The following is a 24,853-nucleotide window of genomic DNA, read 5'->3' on the forward strand; positions in this document are numbered from 1 at the left end:
ATCTTCCACTTTCAGCATCATCTTTAGCTTCCTACTTTCTCTTATTTCCAATTCTGGACTGGAGGACTGGAGGGCTTTTCTCTTTCCTATTTTCCTTTTTTATGTTCCTGGTCTGTGTGTATGTTTTAAGGACTAGAAGCTGACTGAGGATCTGTGAAATGATGGAGTGATCAGTTGACACTCTTAACCTCATGTCCTTCAAAGCCAAATAAACACCAGCCACAAGAGTTTCAACTGTGTTTATAGTTCTGTGAACCTTTCATGCCTAATTTATGGTTGCTTGTGAGGGAGGGAGGAATAAATATCTGGAGCATTCGCTGGGTAGAGAGACTGATAATATAGGCAGCGACGGCTCTGCTGGAGGGGGTGGAACATGGGGGCCAGAACCTTCCTTTCATGTCCCCTAATAACTGCTTGGATGGACCCGGTTCCGCCATTTATCCTCCTGAATTGTAGCCAGGACGTTGGGGGATCGTGAAGGGAAATGAGTGTGCATATAGCTGTGCCCTTTGTCTCACCTTCCTGGTGGGTTGGGAGAGTTTTCCCTGAACTGTGTAACCAGTGGTGAAACAGGTTCCCCCAATGCAGAACGTGCTGCCAAAGAGCCAACCATGGGGTTGGCTTTTCTTTTCTTTTTTTATTTTGTGGGGTGTTGGGGCCGGAGTTGCATGGGCCGGGAATCGAACCCGAGTCTCCCGCAGGGCAGGCGCGCATTCTACCACTGAACCCCCCGTGCACTCCGTGAGCTTCTTTTGAAGTTTGTATTTAAACATTTTTTGGAAGGTTGTATTTTTTTTAAGAAATGTCTCATGTTAAAGCAGCCTGTTCCCTGAAGTTGGAGAATGCTTTGCATTTCCGGATAACATACTGTGCTCAGCTCAGTGAGGAGACTGAGAAACGTGGGGTTCATTTGGGGGGAAATACTGAAAAATAGAAAATGGGCCCTCTTCACTTTATCAGGTCTTGGGCTTCAGCAAACGTCTGTCCAGGTGATTCCGTTTCTGACCCAGTTGCTTTGACAGTGTGGTTTGTTTTCTGGAGGAGGGGAGCCATGATCTGGCATCAGAGGAGCGGACCTCGAACCTTCAGGTGTGCGTCTGTGATGAGCATTCTGCTGTGAGCTCCTCTGCTGTGGCCTGGGTCCTGTAGACTGCCAGTGTTGCTACAGTCCAGCAGCAAAGCAGAGAACCCCCCTTCTAGCAGCAGAGTGGGACCCCCCCCCAGTGTCCTCTTTGCAAAGCCGAATAGAGAAGAGAACGCTCAGCCAGGGACTAGCCAGGCATGCAGGGGGATTTGGATCCCTTTGAAAGGCCCACTTGGGAGGCGTTGGGAGGCGTTGGGGGGCGGTTTTCCCTCTCTGCCTCTTTGACTGTGGCTAAGGGTTACGGTTGCTGGGGCGAAGAGTTGACCCTCAGGAATGGGAATCCAATAGGTCAGAAGGCTGGGCTGCCCAGGCCCCCCCGAAGGTCCAGTGGCCCTGGCTGAGAGGGAGCGGTTAGCTGTATGGGATTCTGGAAGGAAGGAATCAGCATTTAATGATCACTGCCGAGTGCAGGGACCTCGGCGTTTGCATTATGTCGCTGATGACTCACGTGTGACACATTAAGGAAAAGGCCAGGACTTGGCTGATGGTCCCAGGGCTCAGTGGTGGAGACTGGATTTGAATCCATTTTCAAATAAGGTCTGAGTCTCCAGCCCTGACCTTTTCCTCAGTACTTTCAGCCTGCTGTTTACTCTGTGTCCTTTTCCAGAGCCCTGTTTTACAGTAGAGGGAAGACAGCACTGAAAACGTGTCAGTGATTTTCAGAGTGTGGTCCCTCAGTGTCAGCTGGGCACCTGTTAGGCACGCAGATTCTCAGGTTCTCCCCCAGACCTCCTGATCGGGAGACTTTGAGGAGAAACCCAGCCATTGTGTGTCAGTAAGTCCTCCGGGTGATTCCACAGATGCGGACGTTTGAGATGTTTGAGAACCACTGTCCTATTCAGTGTGAGAAATCAAATATCTTTCCCATTTGTTTACTAGTGTTTTGTGGTTTCCACTTTACTTTGGCTGCCAAGTATCTGTGTTTCATGTTTCAAAGAAGAACAAGGCAGGGTGTCCCTCCCGTCACCAGGTCCACAGGGGAGTGGAACAGGGCAAGGCAGGGAAACCTGAGTTTTCCTCTCGCATACCCTCGTATGATAGGAGAGCCCCATTTCGTAGTAGAGAAAACTGAGGCCCGGAAAAGTTGGGTTTTTCAGCAAAGGTCAGCGAGCTTGCAGTGGACAGAGCTGAAGTAGGAGCCCACGTGTTGGACTCCGGTCTTCTGAGTCGGGCCAGATGGTGAAGGTGTGTTCACGAAAAGCAGTGGCTTTTCCACTGGATGAAATCACAGGTCCATGAATAATGGGTTGATAAATTGGAAACGTGCAAGTTAAAAAAAGAGAAAAATGGAAAAAGCCAAATGCCCGTTTTCCTTTGTCTTCCTCGTGCTGGGAGACGGTCTTTTCTGGCTGTGGGCCTGTTGCCAGGGTTTCTTGCCCAGGGCATCAGCTTCGATTTTCAGAAGTGGAGTAACAGACCCGGGCGAGGCGAACTCAGCTCCGAACCCTGGGGTTGCGTGTCTTTTTCTTACATGTCACACGTCGCCGTGTCCAGTTTGCCACACCCTCTTAAGCCATTCAGCCTCAGCAAGTCTTTCCAAAATATCCCACTTGCATTTTCACGGAAGCTACCCTTTTCTCACTCACGGTCATTGATTTGGGTAATAATCAAATGACATCATTTTCATAAGAAGGACAGTGAACTCCAGTGAGTGGGAGCAGATGCACAAAGAGGAAGGAAAACAGCCTTCTCGTCGCAGGTGAGGCTGTCCCTCCAGCTCGGGGCAGGGGGTGCAGTTAATTCCGATTTCCCCCGTCTTCACACTCAGAGGTAAACAGAAGCCTCCACCTCCTGCCCCGCACCGGGAGCTACAGCAGGACTTGGGGTGTGTCGGCTTCCAGGTGGGGACCCCCCACGGGTGCTGCCTGATTGGATGCATCTGAAAGGAAATGCTGTGGGTGCTCAGTGGCTGTGTTTCTCAGCCCCCCCACCCCGTTTTTGCTTAGTATCGAAGGTAGGTTTAATATAAGGGAGAGGAAAGGTTATAGCACACTTCTTTTGGCATGCTCTTATAATTTGAAATTTTATGTAATTACAGGAAAGATAAGTGAGCCAGTTCTACATTCTAAGTAACTGCATTTGACCACATAAATCAGGAGAGACTTCAGACCCTCTCACTTGGCTCCATAATCCCCAGCAAGGCCTAAATTCTATCTGGTGTCTGTTAATGGTGTTCATAGGTTTGATTTTGATGGTATTAAATATAGTGGACCTTGCCAGTCTCCCGAGGGGTGGTTTTCCCTCCACCAACAGTGGAAGCCCGGGATAGAACCCACGCCAGGCAGTCATGCCAGGCACCCACACCCATTGCTGAAGGACTGGTCGTGCCCACTCATTTGGGGGGAGTTGGGGGGGGTCACGTGCTGCCCGAGTGGGGCTGGAAACCCCCTCTTCTGAGGCGGGAGCCAGCTCTAGATTGAACCTTTGGAACTGATGAGATGGTTTACCTCCTTTCCGTCTGCTGTGCTGGCCACGCCTTCCCATTGATTTTCTTTTGCCGCTGTCATCCTGGCTGCTCTCTCGGTAAACACTTCCCGGGCACTCAGCCCTGTGGCAGGGCTTCCTTTTGGCTCGCCCCTGCGGCCCGTGGGCCTGTGCCACCCTGTGTGATGAGGGCTGGGCTAGAGCAGGCTGGCGTGCTGTGAAGTGCCAGGTGGCGAATGTCTTCGGCCTTGTACACCACGCTGCAGGCTTTGCAGCTACCCCACCTCGTCACTGTAGCCCCAGAGCCCCTTGGAGAATGTGGAAATGAGTGGGTGTGGTTGCGTTCCAATAAAACGTTATTTACAGACACTGAAATTTGAATTTCATATCAATTTAATGTGTAAAGATGGTGGGCGGGGGTCATTCCCACTGTGGAGAGACTCCAGTCCGGATACCAGCATGCTAGACACAAGACATTCTTTGTCCAGTGGATCCGTGGATGTCCCTCTCTGTGGTGTGGAAACCCAAGAAATAGGCTGTTGGGGTTTTCTGGAGTTTCCCCAAAGCTATCCTAAAATTGCTTCTCCTCCACCCTTGAAGGACTTGGTGCTGGACATAATGAATGGATTGGCTCATGGAACCCAAACTCAGGTTGTTGGAACAAAGAAGTTTTGGGTCGTCCGCTGAGATGAGGGGCCCACGTGTGTCCTTTTCCGTGAGACTTGGCTCAGCTCTTGTTTAGGCTGACACAGGTCAAAGTGTGGGCTCTGGGTGTGGAGGGTTTGCAGAGCATTTTCCCATCTGTTACTCCCGCTGCCCCCCTCCCCCAGGTGGGGCTGCGTCCCGAGTACTCCTTTCCCCTTTTGCACAGGAGAGAGTCCAGGTATGGGATGCGGAAGGTTTGAGAATGTCTTGCTGGTGACTGTCCTGGAATGGGGATTTTGGACAGAGGTGCCATCTCCTTCCTATTGTACGAGTCTCGTTTCCTGTCTGGATTTAGTGGGAAAGGACCATAAGCTTCCTCTCATTCACCCTGGAGCTCTCCGCCTCTGGAGCTTTCCAGAGTCTCAGGTATGGTGAATTCTGCAGACCTGTCACCAGCTAAGATTTTAAACTCTTGTTGAAATAGTTACTAAGAGATGCACAAAATGGAACATGAATGCTGTTCTTGTTGGATGGCGTGAACAGGCACTCAGTAAGTTTTCAAGAAACTCCTGGAAACAAGGGATATAACTTCTTGGTGTTGCTTTAGACAGCTCAGTGGCTCCTGAAGATTGCCCCCAAATTTTGGCTGATTACAGCATTGATGTTTCTTGAAACAAAGAAAAAAAGCAGGGGAGTGGGTGTCTTCTAGATTTTGGGGCTTTGTGCCTGTATTATTAGGGTTCTCTAGAGAAACAGAATCAGCAGGGAACACTCACAAATAGAAAGTTTATAAAAGTGTCTCAGGTGACCACGGGAACGCAGAGTCCACAGTCCGCACGGCAGGCTGTGAAGTCCACAATTCCTATGGAAGCTCTGGACGAACTCCACAGGAGAGGCTCACCAGCCGAGACAGGAAGAACTGTCTCTTCTGAATCCTCCTTAAAAGGCTTCCCGTGATTAGATTTAGCATCACTCGTTGCAGAAGACACTCCCCTTTGGCTGATTACAAATGGAATCAGCTGTGGATGCAGCTGACATGATCATGATTTAATTCTATGAAATGTCCTCATCACAACAGACAGGCCAGCACTTGCCCAACCAGACAAACAGGTACCACCACTTGGCCAAGGTGACATGCGAAGCTGACCGTGACAGTGCTCACATAACCCACGCACCCCGCATCAGTGGTTTTCTCATTGGGGTCAGGAGGACCAATTGGCCGCATTGGCGTGTGGTGGCTCCCCCAGGGGAGCAGAGCTGTCCCTGTCCGGAGTTGGCAGGGGTTCTGTGTGTCCACTCACACCTGCCCAGAGGCCAGTGCTGGCACCTAGGAGTCAGCCCCGGGTGGCAGCAGCTGCTCGCCCGTGTGAGGGAGAGGTGGGCTGTGGGTCTACCAGGCCATCTCCCGTTCCAGGAACCTGCTGGAGAGTATTTGTGTGATGCAGCACAATTCACCTGCAGGGCATGCACACCCAGTAAGGACCAGGCTCTACCTCCAGGCTCTGCCGGGATGTGTGCTGCTTGCCTCCGAGTGCTTGCGAGGCCTGTACTCAAAATGCCTGGAGAAGTCGTGTTCAAGCCGCAGTGGAAGAAGCTGCTGCCCGCGCTGCTGTAACAGTGGACACACTTCTCTCTCTATAAAGAAAGGGGTCTGGCATCGTTTCAGAGAGAGAGCTGGAGGCAGTTCATCAAGCATGCATTTTGTGCCTGGGAGGTGGCATTGGGCAGCCCAGGTGGGTGGCCAAGATGCACAAGACCAGGGCATGGATGCAGGGGACCAAGTGGGGTGCAGGGCCTCTGTGCTCAGCCGGCTGCCCTTTCCAGGAGCGTGGCCGCCCAGGACCGCTTGTCCCTGTGGAGTGGAGGCAGGGCCCGAGGGAGAGCTCGGGAGTCTGCAAACAGAAAAGCCTGGTGGGCTTCTCCCCAGGGGCTGTGGGAGGGGCCCCGCTGTCCCCAGCATGGGAAAAGGAAAGGGGTACCTCCATAGGGATGCAGGGAATCCGCTCTCAGTGGCCTGTGCCCCAGATTCCCATTTGGGGAGCACTATGTGGAGTGCATGAGCTGCCCCCCTGTTAGCCTGGGGAGGGGCTGTCTTGGGCAGCGTGGCTGGTGGAGGAGGGGGCTGAGGCCAGCCTTGGCTGGCTGCTTCTTGAGGCCCCTCCCAGGGCCGACACCGGGGCCACAGGGTGTTGTTCTCTGGGCTGACCTGTCCCTCCTCCTGGCCTCGCCATCCATCATTTCCTCTCATGTCCAGTAGTAACAGAGGCATCTTCAGGACTGCTGAGGCATCGTTTTGGACCTGCCGTCCCTCGAGGCCCGCGGGTGGTCCAGGGCAGGGGGCCGGCCGTGCTGGCCCGTGGTCACGATCTAGGGAGAGGCTCAGGTTACACCAGCCTGGGTTTGCGGTTGGGGGTCTTGGGTGAAAAGGAGAGAAGGAGGCACCTGGCTTTCTAGAGAAGTTCGTATAATGACTTTTGAGGGGTCACTTTTAAAAATCAGAAGGGGAAAAATGTAAAAGAAGTTCCTGCTCACTGTGAAACAGATTGGAAAAGTCAGAGTCTGAGGAAGCAGAAAAAAGTCCCTTCAAGCCCATTATTCAGAGGCCACCTCTGTTAGTACTTTCACTTCCTCCAGTCTTTTCCAAGCCTTCCCTTTCTTTCTTTTTAACAAGAGGATGTCCTCAGTGTTCTATCTAGATAAATATTTGAGGAGCACCGCCAGCTCTTTGCTGATATTCTGAAGCTTGCAATTGATTGATTTGATGTAAGAGCAAATTTAAGGCCATCCCAGTGATAATTCTACTCTCTGGGAGAAAGCTCTGAGGGAAAGAGCAAATGGCTCTCTAACCAGTGTGATGGAATTTAATTTAATTGGATATTTACGTTTGTCCCATTTTCTCATGACAGTGCACCTACCTCCTTTGTTTGCCTCAAACAGATTCTTAAATGTGAAAATCTTAAAATTCTTTTCTCTCAGCATTCATTTCCAAATTCATTCCCTGGGTGTCTGCGGGAGTTGCATTGCATTTCCAATAGAAGTTTTCTGTCTTCTCTCACCTGTCAGCCCCAGAATGAGGGCACTTAGGATGGATGTGACGGGCACATGGTGGCAGCTTGCTTTCTGTGACTGGCACATTCTCTCTTCACTGCACATTTCTCTGTCTTCTTTGGGCTCTAAATCTTTTGTATGTCGGCACATATGTTTTCTCACTTTCTTGGTGCCTGTTTCCTTGCATTCGTTCACTGCTTTTAAAAGGAGCTTTTCCTCTTTATTTTATTCTTTTGTGACCTCATACACTTTCCAGAGATAAACTGTAGACTAGACTGTCTGTCTCCTTGTGGGTGATTCTCACTGTGGCTCCACCATCCTGTTTCTGTGCGTTTGGAATTTGTTTTACTGTCTGGTATGAGTAAATATACCAGCTAGCCCTGCCCCGCCGTCACAGACAGATTGACTCTCACCTTCTTGGGTGGTCTTTTAATTGCATGTTAAGTACTTCCATGGATAAGAGGCTGCTCTGGACCCCCTCTTCCCCCACACTGACTTTTGTGTTTCCCTGAAGAGTTACTATGGCCTCATCTCGTGTATAGGAAGGCAGTTTCTCATTTCCTCCTTCACTACTGCCTGCAGCAATGCTTGGTCTGTTCTTTTTTATTTATCACAGAGGACTTTTAGAATCTTCTTGTCACTTTAAGAAGTTCTATTAGAATTTTAATTGGCCTAATGTTTCAACTGTAGGTTGATGTAGATGGAATTCATTTAGTGTCCAAGCGATGCATTCAGCTGGGCTCTGGGGATTTGACAGAGTTTGGGAAAGCGGATGAGAAGGGGACAAAGGGCAACTGGGAACTTGGAAGGAGAAGACCCAGCCTGGAGGACACGGTGGCCTGTACAGGGTGAGAAGAGCCTCTGGAGAACGCGGCTGCACCTCTGTCCCCTGCCCGTAGCTCTTCCGGGTGTCGAGGTGGAAGACCCCTTCTCACGCAGCCTGGACCCTCCTGGCCTTACCCAGGAAGAGCAGGGAGGTGAAGCCTGTGAATGGCTTTCTCTTCCTCCCCAGCTTTTGAGAAAGGAATACGAAGATGAGGAAGATTCTCTCTAGACTTCTCCTCTCAGCCCATGATGAGCAGCCCCTGCCGTCCTGGGGCTTCTCATTTCCGTGTACTGGGGGCCTTCAAGTTCACAGGTGGCTTCAATTTGGCCAGGTGGCTGGCAGTCACTGGCGCTGCTGAGCCCACCTGCTCCAGCTTCCTCCAGTCCGTGCCTCAGGAGTGTCGCTGAACCCTGAGGTCAAGGTGGACGGTGAAAGGGGCCTGCATGCTCTCGGAGCTCGGCTCACTGCCGGGTGGGGTGGCTCAGAGGCCCTGTGTTGGCCCAGCAGAACGTCTTCCCGTCTTTGGGTGGGGGTGAGGGAGGTGTGTCAAAGGATGGGAAGGATGTAATATTTACAATTAACATCTTAAAGATTCTCTCCCATTTGAGAGTGAAATCGGGACACAGAGCTACGGAGAAGGGATTTTGTCTGGAGTGGGGCCTTGCAGGGGGAGGGGACTTGATCTAGGGAAGGTGTCCAGAGAGAAATTTCTCTTTTTTCTTCACCTGCTGTGGTCTAGGATTCCTAGAACCCTCGAGCAGCTCTGCCGGTCTGGTCCGTGAGCCCGAAGCAGGCGGCCAAGCAGGGGCGTGGACACAGGGCAGTGGAAGTCCTGCCGTCTTTTGTCGTGGTCGCCTGAGTGACTGTCGTGCGCGGCAGCTCTGTGGTGGCTCTCTTAGGATGTGGGACCCGAGTCCCCTCCTAACCGACCTGTTGTGTGCTGGAAATGCATCTGGAATGGAAGTAGATTTCTTGGAGGTTCAGCTGATAAGATATAGTCTGTGAATTAACCCTGCAGTCTTTGCAGCAGCGGTAAGGGCTGGCAAGGGAAGACGGCATTTAAAAAAAATAGCAAAGAAGCTGTCGTGGCAGGAGGGCTGGCTGGGCAGCTGATGGGGGACCAGCCCAGCGGGCAGGAGGTTGCCCAGTGGGCATGTCTGGGACCAAGGCTCGTGGAAGGCAAGGGAGGGGCTGGACCAGGTGCAGTTTCATGAAGCCCTCGGAGCCCTGGAGCTGGGGTGGCCCCTCCGAGGGGTCCTGAGTTGGGGAAGAGTCCGTTTAACCCCTGTGCAGATGGATCAGCTGTTGGATGCAGGCCCTCCTGGGAGGGGGCGTGATCTTGTACCAGCGACTCTCATGCCAGGCCGTGCTGAAGGGCTCACAGTCAGGGTCCGACGCCCGGCACACTTCCCACAGCCCCGGTGGAAGGGGCGGGGCTCCACGCTGCCCACCCTCCTTATCTGTCTACCTAGATGCCCTTGCCAGTGCCCCCTGCTCTCCGACTTTGGAGGGGTTTCTCAGACGGAAAGCATAAAGAAAATGAGTTTCCCAGCTGAGCAGGGCTCCTTGGATCATAGTCGCACTTCCCTTCTTATCTTGCACCAGCATCTCCTTTCTTTTCCTCTGACATCTGAGAGCTGGTGGCCTCTACCAGGTAAGCGGTGCGGAAATGGTATTCGAGTGAGTTCCCACACCCGCGCCCGGCCAGGGGGGACAGTGTGTCCTGACCGAGGTCATAGCTGTGTTTGGGAAGATGGTCCCCCGTGTGCAGGGCAGCCTCGGGAGGGAGGGTCCACTCCTGGGAGCCTCTGGTACCTCGGGCCTTTTGCGGAGCCTGCAGGTTTCTCCCCCACAGCCCTTTCTTCAAAGCCTCTTCCAGAAAGGTCAGCTGTGAGCTGGGCGGCCCAGGGGCCTGGCACCTGTGCGTCCCCAGAGCAGTTCCTCATTCCTGTTTCCTTTTGGTGAATTCCCTTTTTGTCCCTCCCCCCCCAGGAAATGCTCTTGCTCTACCCAGAAACCAGGCCAGCTGCCTGCTGGCTCCTCTGCCGGCCTTTGGGACTGCCCACCTTGGCTGGCCTTTCACGTTCACACAAAGAGGTGATTCTTACAGCGTGAGAGGCCATGAGTTTCCCTTTCAGTGGATAATGGTGGGGTGTTCCGTTTGGCCACGTAGCCACAGGTCTTCGCTGAGGGCTTTGGGGTGGGGGTAGGGTTAGGGTTGAAATGTGGTGGCAGGAAAAAGTTGGGTTCCTGGGAAAGAACCAGAGGCATTCACTTGCTCCCAGCAACAAAGAAAGTGCAAACTAACCCTTGGTAGGATGTTTTCAGGTTTTTTCTTGGCTGGCAAAAGAAAGGCACTCCATCCTTGGGCTAGATTATCTGTGTAATTAGGGAGTGCAGCCTTCATTTGCTTAAAAATGACGGCGGCAGGCAATCCTCTCTCCTCACAGGTAGAAAGAATTGGATGTAATCCAACGAATCATTTGGATACACAGGGTAAAGGAGGGCAGGGAGAAGCAGTGGCTCAGTCTGCTTCCTTTTTGGGTCAGACTGGAATTGAAGAAGCCTTTCCAAATGAAGTGGGGAACTCCTTTAAGTATTTCTGGCTTTTCTTAATTTTTTAAACCATTTGTACCCTCTGTTAAACCAAGGGAAGCTGATGAGATTTTGCTTTAGGCTCTCTCTCTCCCCACCCTTCATATCACATGTCTTTGCTTTCCAGCACCGCGTGTGTGTTAGGATGCCTGAACGCACAGGTCACTAAAACACCACTCGGGTGAGACAATCCCTGAAAGAACGGTGGGGGCTCCGCGGGTTAAGACTTGGGGCCTCGTTAAGGGGATGCAGGGGGTCCAGGGGCTTTCTGGGCGCAGGGTCCACCCTCACCCTCCCGAGAGCTGAGACTTAAAGCACGCGGGGCCCAGAAGCAGCGGCCAGCAGCCCTGCCCCCTGGGCGCAGCCCCTGCCGCGGCGGAAGTCTGTTTGGGCTGTGGTGAGACCTCCTGAAAGGCATCCACATTCCTGCCATTCCTTTGTCCGGGCACTGCAGAGCGCCGGGGGTTTACGCAGTGAGACTTCAAGTTCTGCAGCCTGGCTCTTGTCTCCAGATAAAGGAGACACGTTCCGGTGGCTGTGTAATCCGACACCCTGTCTGCCCCCCACGCGCTCTCACCCCCCTGGGCTTGGGATTTGGGCAGTGGCTTGTCCTGAGTGAGGCCGGAAGAGGCTAACAGGGCCCCGCCTGGGACCGCAGTCTGGCTGGCCCCAGCGGCACCCAGGGTGGCATTTACATGCTTTGCTGTCTCCGGCACTGTGTCAGGGTAACTGGGCGGCAAGACGTCTGGGGAGAGGGGGCCAGGGGTGACGGGACTTGCCCACAGTGACGGGCCCGCTCTATCTTACCTCTGGCATCAGGGTGTGCGGGGTTCCCGGCTAGGCAGGGGGACCGGCGGGGGGAAGTCGGGGGGCGCACATGTGAGTCGCCACAAGCACTCAAAGGCTGTCCGCTGGCTGCTCAACCAGGCTGCAGCAGAAAAGGGGTCTTGACGCTTGGGGCCAATTTCTGTGTTTTTTTCTTTTTTTCCTGGAAGCACAGGCACAGTGTTTTCCTTGTGCTTCCTAGCATTCAAGGTCTGAGCAATGAAGCTCTCCAGGGTTTCCATTTCTATGCCCAGGAATGGTGTTTTGTACGAAAGCTCCACCTCCTCGGGGTCAGCAGCGGGTTCTGAGCCCACAGTTACCACCGTGTCGGAAACGGTGTGTGGCACCCCCGTGGTGGGGCTGTTTGGCAGGCAGGGTTCACGAGGAGCAGCAACGGGTCTCAGCTCCCGCTCTTGCTGTCAGAGCAGCGCGAATGGCCGAGGCCACTGCAACATGACAAAATGTAGCCTGAGCTCTTTCGCCGGCGTGTCCACCCAGGGCCCGGAGCTTGGGCCAGAGGCAGGGGCGCTGGGAGGTCTGACCTCGCCGGTCCTTCCTGCAGACCACGCAGGCCAGACCCCCTTCCTGCAGACCACGCAGGCCAGACCCTCAGCAGCCACCACGAAGGGTTCGCTTCAGGCTACACAGTTCCCATTTTACAGATAAGAAAATTGAGGCTCCGAGACTGAGGACCTCCTTCAAGTTCAAGGTCAGGGGGTGTTGATAAGCAGTGAAGCCCAGGATGGAGGCCCCCAAGCTGCCCCTTGCGGCGCTCCTCCCCTTACCTGGCTCCCCGGGGGTCCCTGAGTCATGGGGGTCGTCGCTGGAAGTAGGTTGGGAGCCACAAAGCTCAATAAGCTGCAACAAGAGAAGTTTTAGAATATGTTTTCTTTAGCCCAGTACACCTGTGGCATCATTTCAGTGTGAAATGAATGTGAAGGTGACTGGTGAGATGGTTTCCATTCTCTTTTTCACACTAAGCCGTTGCAGCCTGGTGTGTGTTTAATCTGCCCTCTCTGCATATCTCATTCCCGACTGCTCGCCGGTCAACAGCTCAGAGGTCCCTGGGCTGGGCTGGTCACCACAGGATGTGACCCCGTCCCCCACCCCGCTCGGCCCACCCCACCCCCCGCACCGGGCGAGGCATTTGGTTTACTTTTTGTTTTTGTCCTTGAACTGTAAATTTACTTGAAAACCAGGGATACAGCTGAGTAATGAGCTGCAAATTTTAAGGACAGTCCATGGCGTTCTGGCCGCCGGGGTCTGGCACTCTCTGCAGGGGTACGGGCGGCCAGGCAGCCTGAACCACCCAGCCTGGCCTGGGCACCACGCTGGGAACTCCGACAGAGTCTTGCTCTCCAAGGCTCACTTTCAAACCTGGGGTCTCCAAACTTTTCTGAGTTCTATTTTTTCAGGTGAAATGCCTGTAAAATGCAGTTGGCCATTTGAAGGCGCCAGATGCACTGACACCAGATGCCTGCACAATGCTGTGCAGATGTCCCCTCTTTCTCTCTGGTTTCAGAATGGTTTTCTCATCCTAAAAGAACATCTGTCCTCAAGTGGGCACCCTGCCTTCCTCCCCACCCCCACCATTTCCCTGTTCCCTGGATGTACTTCTGAGGCTTAAATTGGACTCGAGTCTGTAAACAGCAGGGATCCTGGCTTTGTCGTGTGACGCCAGGGCTGCCTGCAGTGTCTCTTGTCCCACCCCCACCCCTATCCCCCCCCCCCCCCCCACCAGCAGCCTGGGCTGAGGTCAGCAGGTGTTCCCTCGGCAGGAGAGGTGAGCCCCACATCCATTCAGTGCCTGACCCCGAGGCAGCGCTGGGCACTTTGCAAAACCCCTGCGCTGAAATGCCGATGACATCGCTGCTGCTTTGTTGAAGTTTCTGTTGGGTGAAGTCATGGCCAGCAGAGTGGAGCCTGAGGAGTCTGGACTGATGGGAAGCCAGAGTCGCATTTCCAGCTCCTCATTAGACTGAAAATGGCATCCCCTTCTCCAGAGCGTGGGGTCCCCTGCACAGTCTTTCCACCCTTCCTAAAGTTGTCATGAGGACAGAGGATGAACTTGGAACAAGCTTGAAGCGTTGGTGAAATGAAGATGCGAGTCAAAGAAAGACTCTGCTATTGTTTATTTCCAGAGCCTCCAGGTCACTCGCTAAAGCTGCGTTTAGACTTTGAAGAACTTTCCAGTCTAATCAGAAAACCTCTTGCTTCTCTCTCTCTGTGTCTTGAGTCCCTGTCCTTTGTTTGTTCACTATTTAAAATTAGCTAGACAGACGGCAGTTTGGAAAGAGTGAGGTGGTTGTGCTGGATGGCTTTGCTCGCCTCTTGTTAGAATAGACAGAATTCAGCATTTTGGAAAAATTGATTTCCTCAGACCTCAGTTTTCTCTTCTGTAGAAATGGGGCCAAGAGTCTCAGAAGGTTCTCAAAGAATGAGAAGGAATCACATATGCACTCAAACTTACTGAAGTGAAAATGGGGGTGGGGGTTTTGACAGTAAAAAGACCCAGGGAGACCCAGCCTGGCAGGTCTCAGAGCACCTGGAAACAGAATTGGAGACGTGCAGTTGCTTTTCGGAACCATGGGCTCCCATCAGCTCGTCCTCTGTCTGGGGCTAGACACCAGTTTCTTCTCCCTGCCACCTGGCCTCTGCCACCACAGGTCCCCAGTTCTGGGCCTCTGGGCCTCTGATCAGCCTGGCTGCCCTATGGGTGCAGTGCTCAGTGCTGGCCAGCGGGTGGCCTGGGGCTTGGTTCCCCTGCCCAGGTGCCCGTTGCTAATGCAGTGAGGGGACGGGAGGCAGGGCCACGTGGGCACCCGGGCTTGGGGGTGCCTGGCCAGGAGACGGCTGCTGGAGGGTACGGAGGTTAGCACACCTGCAGCCTCACCTGGGGTCCAACAGACACACCTGTGTGAGCTTCTCTCCCTCCTCCCTCCTTCCTGGGAAAGGAGAAAATTTGCCGCAGTCCCATGTCTTGGAACAAGTCATTCGCCACTCCCGGGCCTGCTTGTCTCATCTGTTTCTCCAGGGGCTCCAAGCACCAGTCGTGCCCCAGTCCCCGACCTCTGGGTTCATCCTCTTTGCTCTGATGGGTTGCCCTCCTGACGTCAGGCTGCACTTTGAGTTCCATGGGGCACAGGGGACAGAATAGGGATTAACGTGATTCTCTGGGCAGAGCGGAGGACTTGGGGCCCCTCTTTCCCAGAGGTCAGCACCTGACCGCCTTGAAGGATGAGCCGCGAGGGCACACCTGGGGCTTGGTGACACCTGACGGGCGGGGTCGTATCTGAGCTGACTTCTGGGGGCCAGGCCCGAAAACTCACCTCCTCCTCCCCGGGAGGCAGGTCTTGGCGTCGCCCACTGGCGCTCATGGTCTCACAGCCCTTCTGTGCCACGAGCTGGAAGAGGTGTCGAGGCCGTGAACCGGGCTTACCCTTTGGCGGAGGAGGTAGCAAAGACTTAAAAGGCAGGAGGCTTGGTCCCAGGCCACACAGCGGGAGGCTCGGGGTCAGCTTCCTTGGCGCGCAGCCCCCGAGTCCGTCTGCCGTGCGGTCAGTCATGTCTGTGCCCTCTGTCTTGCTTGCAGCAGGGGGCACCGTGGTCTGGCCCCCTCCCCCACCTCCCTTGGACAACCCCAGACTTTGCTCTCAGTAAACACCATCCTCTTTCCTCCTTTATCATTGCCAGTAAGTCCTGCTTGCACGTTGCTCAGTTTCTTTGTAGGAGCTTGAATGGATAGCTTCAATTTGGCTTTCATTTTTTGTGAAAATTAGTTATAGAAAGAGTCAGTAGATGTCCCAGGCCAGCTTGCGTCTGTTCTCTGCTGTTGTCCAGGCCTTGGGTGGGTGAACATATTCCTGTTTAACCTGGGGCTCCTGGATCGGTCTGAAGAGGATCTGTAAGACCCTGGGTGATAGGCAAACTCTGGGGTCGCTCGCTTGCTAGGAGCGCTGGACTGAAACTGTGATGGACAGAAAACAGTGTGCAGCTCTGCTTGGGGTTTACTTTCTAAATCTCATTTGCTTTTCCTTTGTGCCCAGATCTATTTGCTCATTTGTGGAGTGAGAAATGTCTGGCTTATGAAGAGTATCACTGGGTTTTAGGTGAACTTGGGCTTGAATAGCACCTGGTGACCCACCAGCGTCTCCGCGGAAGCCTGGGGTTCAGGCTGGCATGCGTTGGTAACTGGAAATGGTGAAACTGTCCAGGCCTTGCTGCTCTCAGTTCTTGATGTGGCATTTTAGGGGGACTCGGGGACTTTGTGCTCACAGGACAGGTCTGTTTCACAGTGCATGAGGTGCTGGAGCCATCCTCAGGCGTGGGGAGGAGGAAGCCTCGGGAGAGAAACCTCCCTGTGGCGTTGGAGGAGCGCGAGTCGGTCTTAAAGCATTTTTAAGTTTTGCCCTGTGGTTTGCAGTTTGCAGAGCTCTTTTAGATTTGTTGTCTTTCTTGATCTTTTCAAGGAGAGGTGGGTTGAGCCAAGTATGAAGTAGCCTCGTTTTAGAGATCAAGAGAGCTGAGCAATGATTAAACCAAGGCCTTCGGCTTGGGGGGTGGAAATTGGGCCAAGCTGGAATCTTCCAACCCATCGCCCTGAGCGAGTGAACCAGGACCAAGTGACGGAGGCCAGGCATGTTTCTAGAACCCTCCAGGGGAGGAGCGAGTTGCCGCAGCGCCAGAAGCCACGCAGAGCCTGGCTGAGCTGGAGTGCTGGGAACTAGAACCGTCTGTCTTTGATCTTTTTGATTTGAAAAGGATTTGGTGTAATTTTAGAACCCGACCTCCATCTGGATATAAATAGTTGTCAGGAGGCAGATCTGCGGGTGAGTTAGGGAAGTTGCGTGCCCACCTTGTAGAAATCACTCAGGGACCACCCAGCAGTGGGCCTCGTTCAGCCCACCAGCTCCCGGCCAGCTGCTGGTCACGCACAGTCCAGCTTGCGTGCAGGTGAGCGCGTCTGGCCCGGGCCTGGCCTGGACGGCTGGATTCTGGGGAGCCCCTACGTCCTGCAGGCCATGCCAGGAGGCCGGACGCCAACGTGTTCACTTCCATTGAGAAAGGCGGGTTCTTTGCAGATGCCCACAGAGCATCCTTGCAATGCAGACCGCGACTGGGGGAGGGCAGGGAAGCAGCGGCCGGGTCCTTTACCGGAGGGGCAGCTGTTGGCTGTTTCCTCTGTTGAGATGGGGGCCGCCTTTTCCAGGGGACCATTTTCCTCCCACTTTCCCTGTGTGGCTCTGATGGAGACTCTGGACTCAGCAGTGAGATGCCCCGGGGTTTGCCTCTTTGCCTGGCTGCTGACAGCTGCCTGCCTCGGCTCGCAGAGCCTTGGGTGCCTTCGTCCCCTCATCTGTAAAATGGGGTGATGTGAGTAGAGGGCTTTTGCCATCATGCTCCCCCACGGTGCAAAAGGGGTCTGGGGCAGTGCCGTACAACACTGCTGGGACAGTGCTGGCCAGGGCAGGTGAGGCTGGCAGGGTCCAGACAGCCCCGGTTTGATCTCAGGGGCTTGTGTTCCAGTTTGAGTTTGGTTTCCGGGAGGCTCTTGGCACCATGCCTGTTCTGGGGGACTGGCTCAGTGGGACCCCCTGCTCTGACCACCAGGAGATTTATTTCACCTTTTGCCACTTCCTGGTAACACGCCCCCCAACCCCTGTTATTTTGAGGAAGTCTTCTGTAAAGTATGTATCCAATGTCACTCAAGGGCTCCTTGAGATTATTTTATGAAGCGTCTGAAGACGCTCAGCCCTTAGCCCATAGTTGGCATTCAGTGGAAATTGTAGACCATTTCCGGCTATGGACTTAAAGCCCCCATCCTTTGTTGAAAGTATCAAACTTATGATTTTGATTCTCTAATACTAAGATTTAATATTAACTTTTGGTAAAGCAAGTGTATGCATTTTTAACTTTTACTGCCTAAAAGTGACACCACCCCCACCCCACAAAAAATAAATTCGGAACCTAAAATTCTCTTTTTTTCTACCTTGACGCCTAGACCAGGTGTTTCTCGAGGCTGGTCCCCTGATGCACTGCACTGAATTGCAGGGAGGCAGGTTCCAGCAGGGCAGCTTCTTGGGCCCCTCAGCCTGTGCCCCTGCTTTCGGAGGGTGCCCATGAGGCTCACCTGAGCTGCCCGCAACAGCCTGGGGCTCCCCTGCCCCTGCTTTGGTCTGGCCAGTGAAGAGCCCGCAGGAGATGGTGGAGGGAGGGGGTCCCGGTAGCCCCTCCTTGCGGGGTTGCCTTGGCTGGACCGGGGTTCCCCTCCGGTGGAGGGAGGGGAGTCGCCGCCCCTCCCCGCCCTCCTCTTCCCCCTGTCCTCCGAGCGTGGCCCCCTCTTGCCGGTGGGGGTCCTGACCAGTGTCTGCTCCTGTCCCACCAGAATGAAACCCTCCACAGAGGGTCCTGGGAGCTGCATTTCAGCCGGTCTCCCAGAGCGCTCTAAGCTCTCCAGAGCTGGTCATTGCATTCTCAGCTCACCTCCTGTCTGTTTCTGGGAGCTTCAAAGGAAGCAAATGTTTATCGAACCTTTCTGTGATCTGGGTTTTAACAGTTATCTTCCTACAGGCAGACGGGGGTGGGGTGGGGGACAGAAAGGAAAGCCGGAGCATGCTGGCTTGGGAAGCCTGGCAACCCCCACCCCATCCTTAACAAGCAGTTGCTGGCTCTGCTGGGGTCTCGTGTCAGACCAGGGCGGGCCAGGGGGCTCAGCTTCCCCTTGGCATGTCGCTATCCTGTCCCACCCTCCCTAGCCCTGGGCTGTGACCTCTGGGGGTGGCTGCAGGCTCAGCCCTGCAGCTGTCCAGCCCTAACCCGCCGGCTCCAGCCGGCTTAATCCTGTCCTTTGGGCGCAAGGCCTGGCTGCATTGGGGGCTGACCATGGAGCCCAGGAAACCTGAGAATGAGGTGCCTTTTCTGTGCCTCAACACATGCTCCGCCCAGCGTTTCCTCCCCAGGGTGCACACTAGGGAGAGGGAGCAGGTGGGGGGCAGCAGGCTTGGTTGCCTTTGTCTCTGCTCCCTTTGTCCCTGCCGAGTGCTTATCTTTTCTTTCTTTTAGAGACTTTAGAGACTCTAAAAGAGTGGGAGCGGTCAGGAAATCTCAAAAGGGCTACTTGCTGCCTTGGGGGAAATGGATCATGCTTCCCTGGGATTTGGTAAAGAATGGATCCCTCAGAAACCTGGGGGCGGGGGCTTTTATAAGAAAGAAAGCGGAGGTCATTGCCTTGTTTTCACATGGCCTGTTTTAGCTGCTGTACAAAAGCCTTCCAGAAAGGAAACCCACTGTAGGGAGGTTACACAGCTGCCTTGCCTGACTGGGATTTCCGCAGGGATCCTCCGCTGGGAGTGCCAGGCCCCGGGGCTCCACCACTGCGTCCCGGGGCCAGAGTAGAGAGGGGTTGGCTCCATGGTTCAGATGGAGACCTGGGCCTGGATGGCCTTGGATGCGCTTTTTCTCCGAATGTTGCACCTGCTGTGCTCGGAGGAGCTTCTTCGGGGATTTGAACGAGTGAATGAAGCATCAGCACGGGGCCTGGCAGAAGTCCAGGAGAGGCGACCCAGTTGGAGGAGGTGGGGAGCGGTGGGGGGCCCCAGGTGAGAAGCAGCGCGTGCCTGGAGGGGGCAGGTGTGGGGAGAGGAGGCGCAGTCCAGGTGACCTGGTATTGGACCTGGCCACGCAGTGTTCATGGTCTCCCGTGGCTTTTTCATGATAAAGGCCCAGGTGAGTAGCTGAGACCAAAAGGCCTGCAGAGGCTGTAACATTTACTGCCTGGCCCTGGTCTGGAGGCGTTTTGGTTGTCACTTCCTGAGAGGGGTCACCCTGACAGCTGACATCTAGTGGGTAAAGGCCAACAGCTGGGGGGCCCCCCACCCCACACAGATGCCAGGGAATCACCCATGGGGGCAGGTCAGTGGGAGCGCCCGGGTCACGAGACCTTGGCTTTGCGGTTTCAACTAGAGACTGATGGGCAGGTTGGGAGGTGGGGGTGGGGGTGGGGGGTGATGGTTTCTGGGCAGTGCCCTTTGCTGGTTCTAGGGGAGGTGGTGGGAAGGAGAGAGGGCACCCTGGAAGGTGCGGCTGTGCGAGGCGAAGGAAGACAGAGACAGGAGCTGGGAAGAGAGCGTGGGAGCAGACGGCGTTAGGATGCCCACCCGCTGAAAGGGGAGACCATGTCCCAGCGCCTGGAGCCCACCCTGGAGCTGCTTCTGCAGGAAAAGAGGCCCGCGGCCCCGCGAGGGTCACGGGGAGTGTCAGAGCTAAGCGAAGGCTCTGCACTGGACATGAGCTCACCCTTCTTAGAGAGAGCCGAGCCCATGATGTGAACCATTACAGCAGGGCAGTGAGGAAACCAATAAAATCGTGCCTCTTTTAACGTTTCTACGTGTAGGTGGTTATTTCCTCCTGATTTTCTTTTTCTTACTCCTGGGGTAGAATAATAACCTCCTGGTATGTTTTAATCAGAGGCAAGAAGAAAGCTTCTCCGGGCTGCCCTGTGGTTCTGGCTGTGCCCTCTCCATCGCCAGGCTGCCCGCGCTCACTTCCCAGCCTTTCTGGAAGAAAAAAAGTTGGAAACTATTGTAAGGCCAGTTCTGGATTTCAGGGCTCTGCTGGACCCTCTCCCTGGGCGAAACCTGTCAGATAGGTAGAATTCCGTTTCACCTCTGCGTGGTATGGACTTGTGTGAGAGGCTCTTCTGAGAGGCTGGAAGTGATCCACACTGGGGTTGCTCATTTATGTTTGGGTGTATCGAAGCAGGGAGCAGATGCCAGTTTTACTTTGTTTTACCTGCGCAACCCTGGGACCTGGCTCTGAGGCCCGGAGCAGGGCTGGTGTTTGCCCAAGGGGCCAGGTGGAGGGACAGTTTGTATTCTCTGCAATTGTCTAGAAGTGAACTTATTTGCATAAGAATGTTTCCCCTAGAGAGAGCTTCAGCTTCATAACCGGCCTTTTGTTTGGTTTGATTAACTAGGAATCCCTCTGTATACTAGACGCCTGTGTCCCTTGCTGCCTTAGGGACTTTGAGGAGAAGCCCACTCCCCACATCTTGTCCAGGCTTGTGTTGCCGTGTGGACCCTGGGCCTCCCCTGAGCTCTGCAGATAAGGTTCCAGCATCCCTGGTTCTGTCTGCTCTGGGCTCCACTTTGCAAAGATAACTGTCCCTTTGATTTCTAAGGGCTGAAAGTCACCCAGGCGTTTTGCCCATCGGAGATAAGAGGGTTTTTAGGGACAAGTAGAGGGGCCCAGGGCATGGGGCTCCGAGGGCACTCTGTCCCTGCAGCTCTTTGGGGATTCAGCTGCAGGATTTGCTCTTGGCTGCTCTCCACACTGTCGCCTCTCCCTCTCTTGTACCTTCTGCCATTCGGTGTTTTTGTCTCCTTTACTGGCCGCCCTGCCGCCCTTGGTGGGAACCCATCCTGGGTCTTTCCCTTGCTCCTGTCCCCTTCCCATGTCTTTGATCTCTATTCTCTCCATCATGTCTAGTCAAGGGTCCAGCCAAGATTTACACCTGCCTGCTGAAAAATGCCTCCCCGTCTGTCCCACAGGCACCCCCGGGATGGCATAGCCCAGGAAAAAACCCGCCACCTTCTGTAAACTGCGTGCTGTCCACGTGGGCCCAGCCTCAGCCCTCCACCTGCCATCCCAGTCCACTCTCCCACCCGCGCTGAGCAATTGCCGAGTCCGCGACCTGGGCCAGTGTCTGTCCTGAGCCTCTCCTGAGCCCTGCCATTTCTGGTGGGAACTCTCAGTCCCCTGCTGGGTGGGGGCCGAGCCCCTTGAGAGGTCTCCATTCCTTTCGGTCACCTCATTCATGTTTACTTTTCATGCCCTTGCTGAGCTCCTGCCTCAGAAGCCTGACCTGCCAATTAGAGACCCCCCTCCATCATGCCTATCCCCCTGTATTAGCTAGGATTCTCTAGAGAAACGAAATCAGCAGGAGATAATCTGTAGATGGAAAATTTATAAAAGTGTCTCACGTAACCTTGGGAATGTAGAATCCAAGGTCTGAAGGGCAGGCCTCAAGCTGGTAACTCCGATGAAGTTCCTCAGTGAACTCTCAGGAGAGGCTGACTGGACAGCCGTGGGGACGTAGAGTCCAAAATCCGCAGGGCAGATTGTGAAGCTGATGGTTCCCATGGAGTGTCTGGACGAACTCCACAGGAGAGACTCACTGGCTGAAACGGGAAGAGTGACTGTCTCTTCTGAATCCTCCTTAAAAGCCTTCTGGCTTTTTGCAGAAGATACTTATTGCAGAAGATATTCCCCTTAGCTGATTGCAAATACAGTCAACTGTAGATGCAGTCAGTGTAATCATGATTTAAGTCCATGAAATGTCCTCATAGCAACAAATAGGCCAGCACTTGCCCAACCAGACAACTGGGCACTACCACCTGGCCAAGTTGACACATGAACCTGACCATGAAACCCCCTACGCCCCAGCCTGTCTGAAAGCCACGAGCCTAACGTTTCCTCACACCCACAAATGAGGACCATTTCAGCAAACCTTCCCTTCACTGCCCTCCCCACCGGGAGGCCAGGGTGACTTGGCCCCACCATTCTCTCACCCTGGAGCCTTGGACACGCTGCCTGGCTCCTGTGCCTGTTTCCTTGCCTGGAGATGGAGGTAGTTTATGTGTCCGCTCACTGGGCGGCTGTGAGGTCAGGAGGAGTTGGCACATGGAAGGCTCTCAGAACCGTGCCAGGCACATGCCAGGAATGCAGCAGATGTTGGCTGGCACCGCTGTGGGTTCTCCGTGCAGTACGGCTTTTGTCCTGGCTCAGGTGGGCATCCTCGTGTTGCTGCCCAGCCTCGAAGACCAGGAAGGGACTTGCTTCTCTTCGTGTTCCTTGTAGGGGTAACGTTGTGCCAGGTGAATTCTTGGGGCCTGTGTATTCGGTGGGTGTGCTTCCTCCTGAGTTAAATGGGGGAACCTCCGCTCCTCAGCTACTCGGGGGGTTCGGATCATAGGTCTGCACCCGAGAAGCCAAGAACGCTCTGAGCCTGGGAAGTCGTTGGCCACGTTCACCCACAAAGAGCTTGGAGCAGCCTGAAGCCCTTCGACTGTTCACTGCTGTTTACCCAATGGCTATTGTGGGCACTGCCCTGGGAGCTGGGGTTTCTGAAAGACACACGGCCGTTGCCCACTGTAGCTTACAGGGTGGCTGGAGGAATACACAATCCAACAAGCAGTTACAGCAAAGAATGTTGGGAAATTTGGGAGTGTGGGAGGGGGCCCAGGGCTCCAGAGGTGCCCCAGGTAGGGGTGCCCACCCTGGGACAACCAGCACAGAGCTGTTTTGCCTCAGGATTCTGGGCAGTCCAGTGCTCTGGAACCTTCCTTCTGCCCTAGTATGGATGTCACGGTACCTGCTGCCACGCCAGACTCCCTGGGTGACAGCTGGCCGAGAGGGGACAGCAGGACCAGCTTCAGCAATAGGAAGATGCTGGGAGGCCCCTGAAGGGGGCCCAGGAGGAAGACCCGGAGCCTTCCTCAGAGAGCCAGAGTGCTGCATGTGCTGTTACGCGGTGGAGAAGGGTGAGGTTTATGACCGCGTTCTGTGAGTCCGAATGAGAGCTGAGGGAGGACCCCACTGTGCCAAGTCTTCCTTCTGATGGTACCTGTGTCCCCATACGTGTGTGCCCTGCATAAAGCAAGCGTGACGCCGTAGTCACCCTCATGTGCCTAGATGGGGAATGGGATCTGCTCCACTAGAGGAGAGAGCTTTTCCTTTTACTACCAGTGATCGGTGACCCTAGACCTGCCTTGCTTGTAAGCCACGCTGTGGTGTCCGGTTTCACCTGCCCAGCTGGCTGGGCCACGGCCCCCATGGGGATTCTCTGGCACTGGCGCCAGCCCATGGCCCTCACTCTGCCCCTGCCCCTTTACCTGCTGTCATCTTCCTTTTGTTCCTGTCTCCGTTCCAGCCCTGCTGAGCCAGGAGCCCCCAGCACCCTGGGGAGGCCCTGCATGTCACACACCTGTGGCCTCCAGGGACCCCCTCCTGGAGCAGAAATGGGGCAGGGCTCGGTCCACCGTCTGCAGGTGATTCCAGATGATTCCATCTGGCCCAGGAAACATTTCTGTTGTCCGGAGCTGTGGGTAGGATTGACCCGCATCTGGAAGAGCCCCAGGCTGGGAGTTTCTATCCTGGCTTCTGCACCCAGCTCTGCCGTGCTTACTCCTGTGCTTTTAGGCAGAATCATCCTATCCCTGCGTGGCTTGCTTCATCTGCAGTGTTGAGGGGCATGCTGGGTCAGGCAGAGGAATTCTCCTTGCTGTTGTTTCTGCAATTACCTGCCACGTGCATAGATCCCAAGTGTGTGAGTGCTGGCATATCCTTCCTGCGGTGCAGCCACACTCCCATTGTGCAAACTGTCATCCCATCTCCCAAGAAAGTGCTCTTGTGCCCCTTTCTGGGCCACCCCGCCGCCTTCCTGCAACTGCTCTTCTGTTTTTTAGAGATTAATTTTGCCTGTTCTTGCATGGCTTGTCAGCAGAATCAGGAGACTTGCTCCTTTGTGCGTGCAGTGTCTGCAGGATTCATGTGTGTGATTGTGGGCACCAGCAGGCCAGTCCTTTTTGTGGCCCAGCAGTAGTGTCTGAATGTCAGCGTGTGTTTGTCCCTTCTCCTGCTAGTGGACAAGAGTTGTTTCCAGCTGTCACGAATAAAGCTGACCTGGACATGATAGATCTACCCAGGGTAGAATCGCCAGGTCTGTTGTATGTGTCGGTCCGAGTGGTGGTTCGGTTTGACTCTCCCAATCAGATGAATCTTAAATTGCTCCCCGGCGTGGCATAGGGAGCAGGCAGTGTGCTCGGCAGGGGCAGCAGTGGGCAGATGGGTGGGATGCCCCCCCGCCCCCCACCCCCATGCGCCCATCAAGCGAGGCTGCTTCGGCTGTGCCTGCATTTTGTCTCGTCCTGGTTTCTGCAAAGGCTTTTGTTGGAGGCCGCGTTGTGCTTCTGAAACGACAGCTCTGTGTGCTGCTGGGCTCCGCGGGCCTCCCCCGACACGGGGCGCTTTCCCAGGCACTGGCTGCTGGGTTTATATGGGGTGGCTGATAAACCGCAGGGAAAATGACCAGTCCTCATGCCTGGCGGGGGAAGCTTCTCTGACACCAGCCACAGCCACACCCGCTCTCGGGGGCGAACACCTTCCCACCTGCCTCTCGGGTCCCCCGCTCCCTGAGGCCACGTCCCTGGTAGGGCAGCTGCTCTGCATGGGTCCTACCTTGCTCTGGCAGCCATTTGTCTACTAAGACACAGGTCGATCTCTCCGCGGTTAAAATGTTCGGTGCAGCTAAATCTGATGGTCAGGACCCGCATGTCCCGGGTGTTCTG

The 24,853-nt window shown here is 54.6% G+C and overlaps 1 protein-coding gene across 3 annotated transcripts in view; it reads left to right on the forward strand.

The window, feature by feature from the left end:
- The window catches only part of SH3BP4 (SH3 domain binding protein 4), a 91,854-nt gene that overhangs the window by 26,818 nt on the left and 40,183 nt on the right, over positions 1-24,853 (forward strand). The window lies entirely within an intron of this gene.

This window comes from Tamandua tetradactyla, chromosome 3 (assembly GCF_023851605.1).
Source record: "Tamandua tetradactyla isolate mTamTet1 chromosome 3, mTamTet1.pri, whole genome shotgun sequence".
Taxonomy (NCBI): Eukaryota; Metazoa; Chordata; class Mammalia; order Pilosa; family Myrmecophagidae; genus Tamandua; species Tamandua tetradactyla.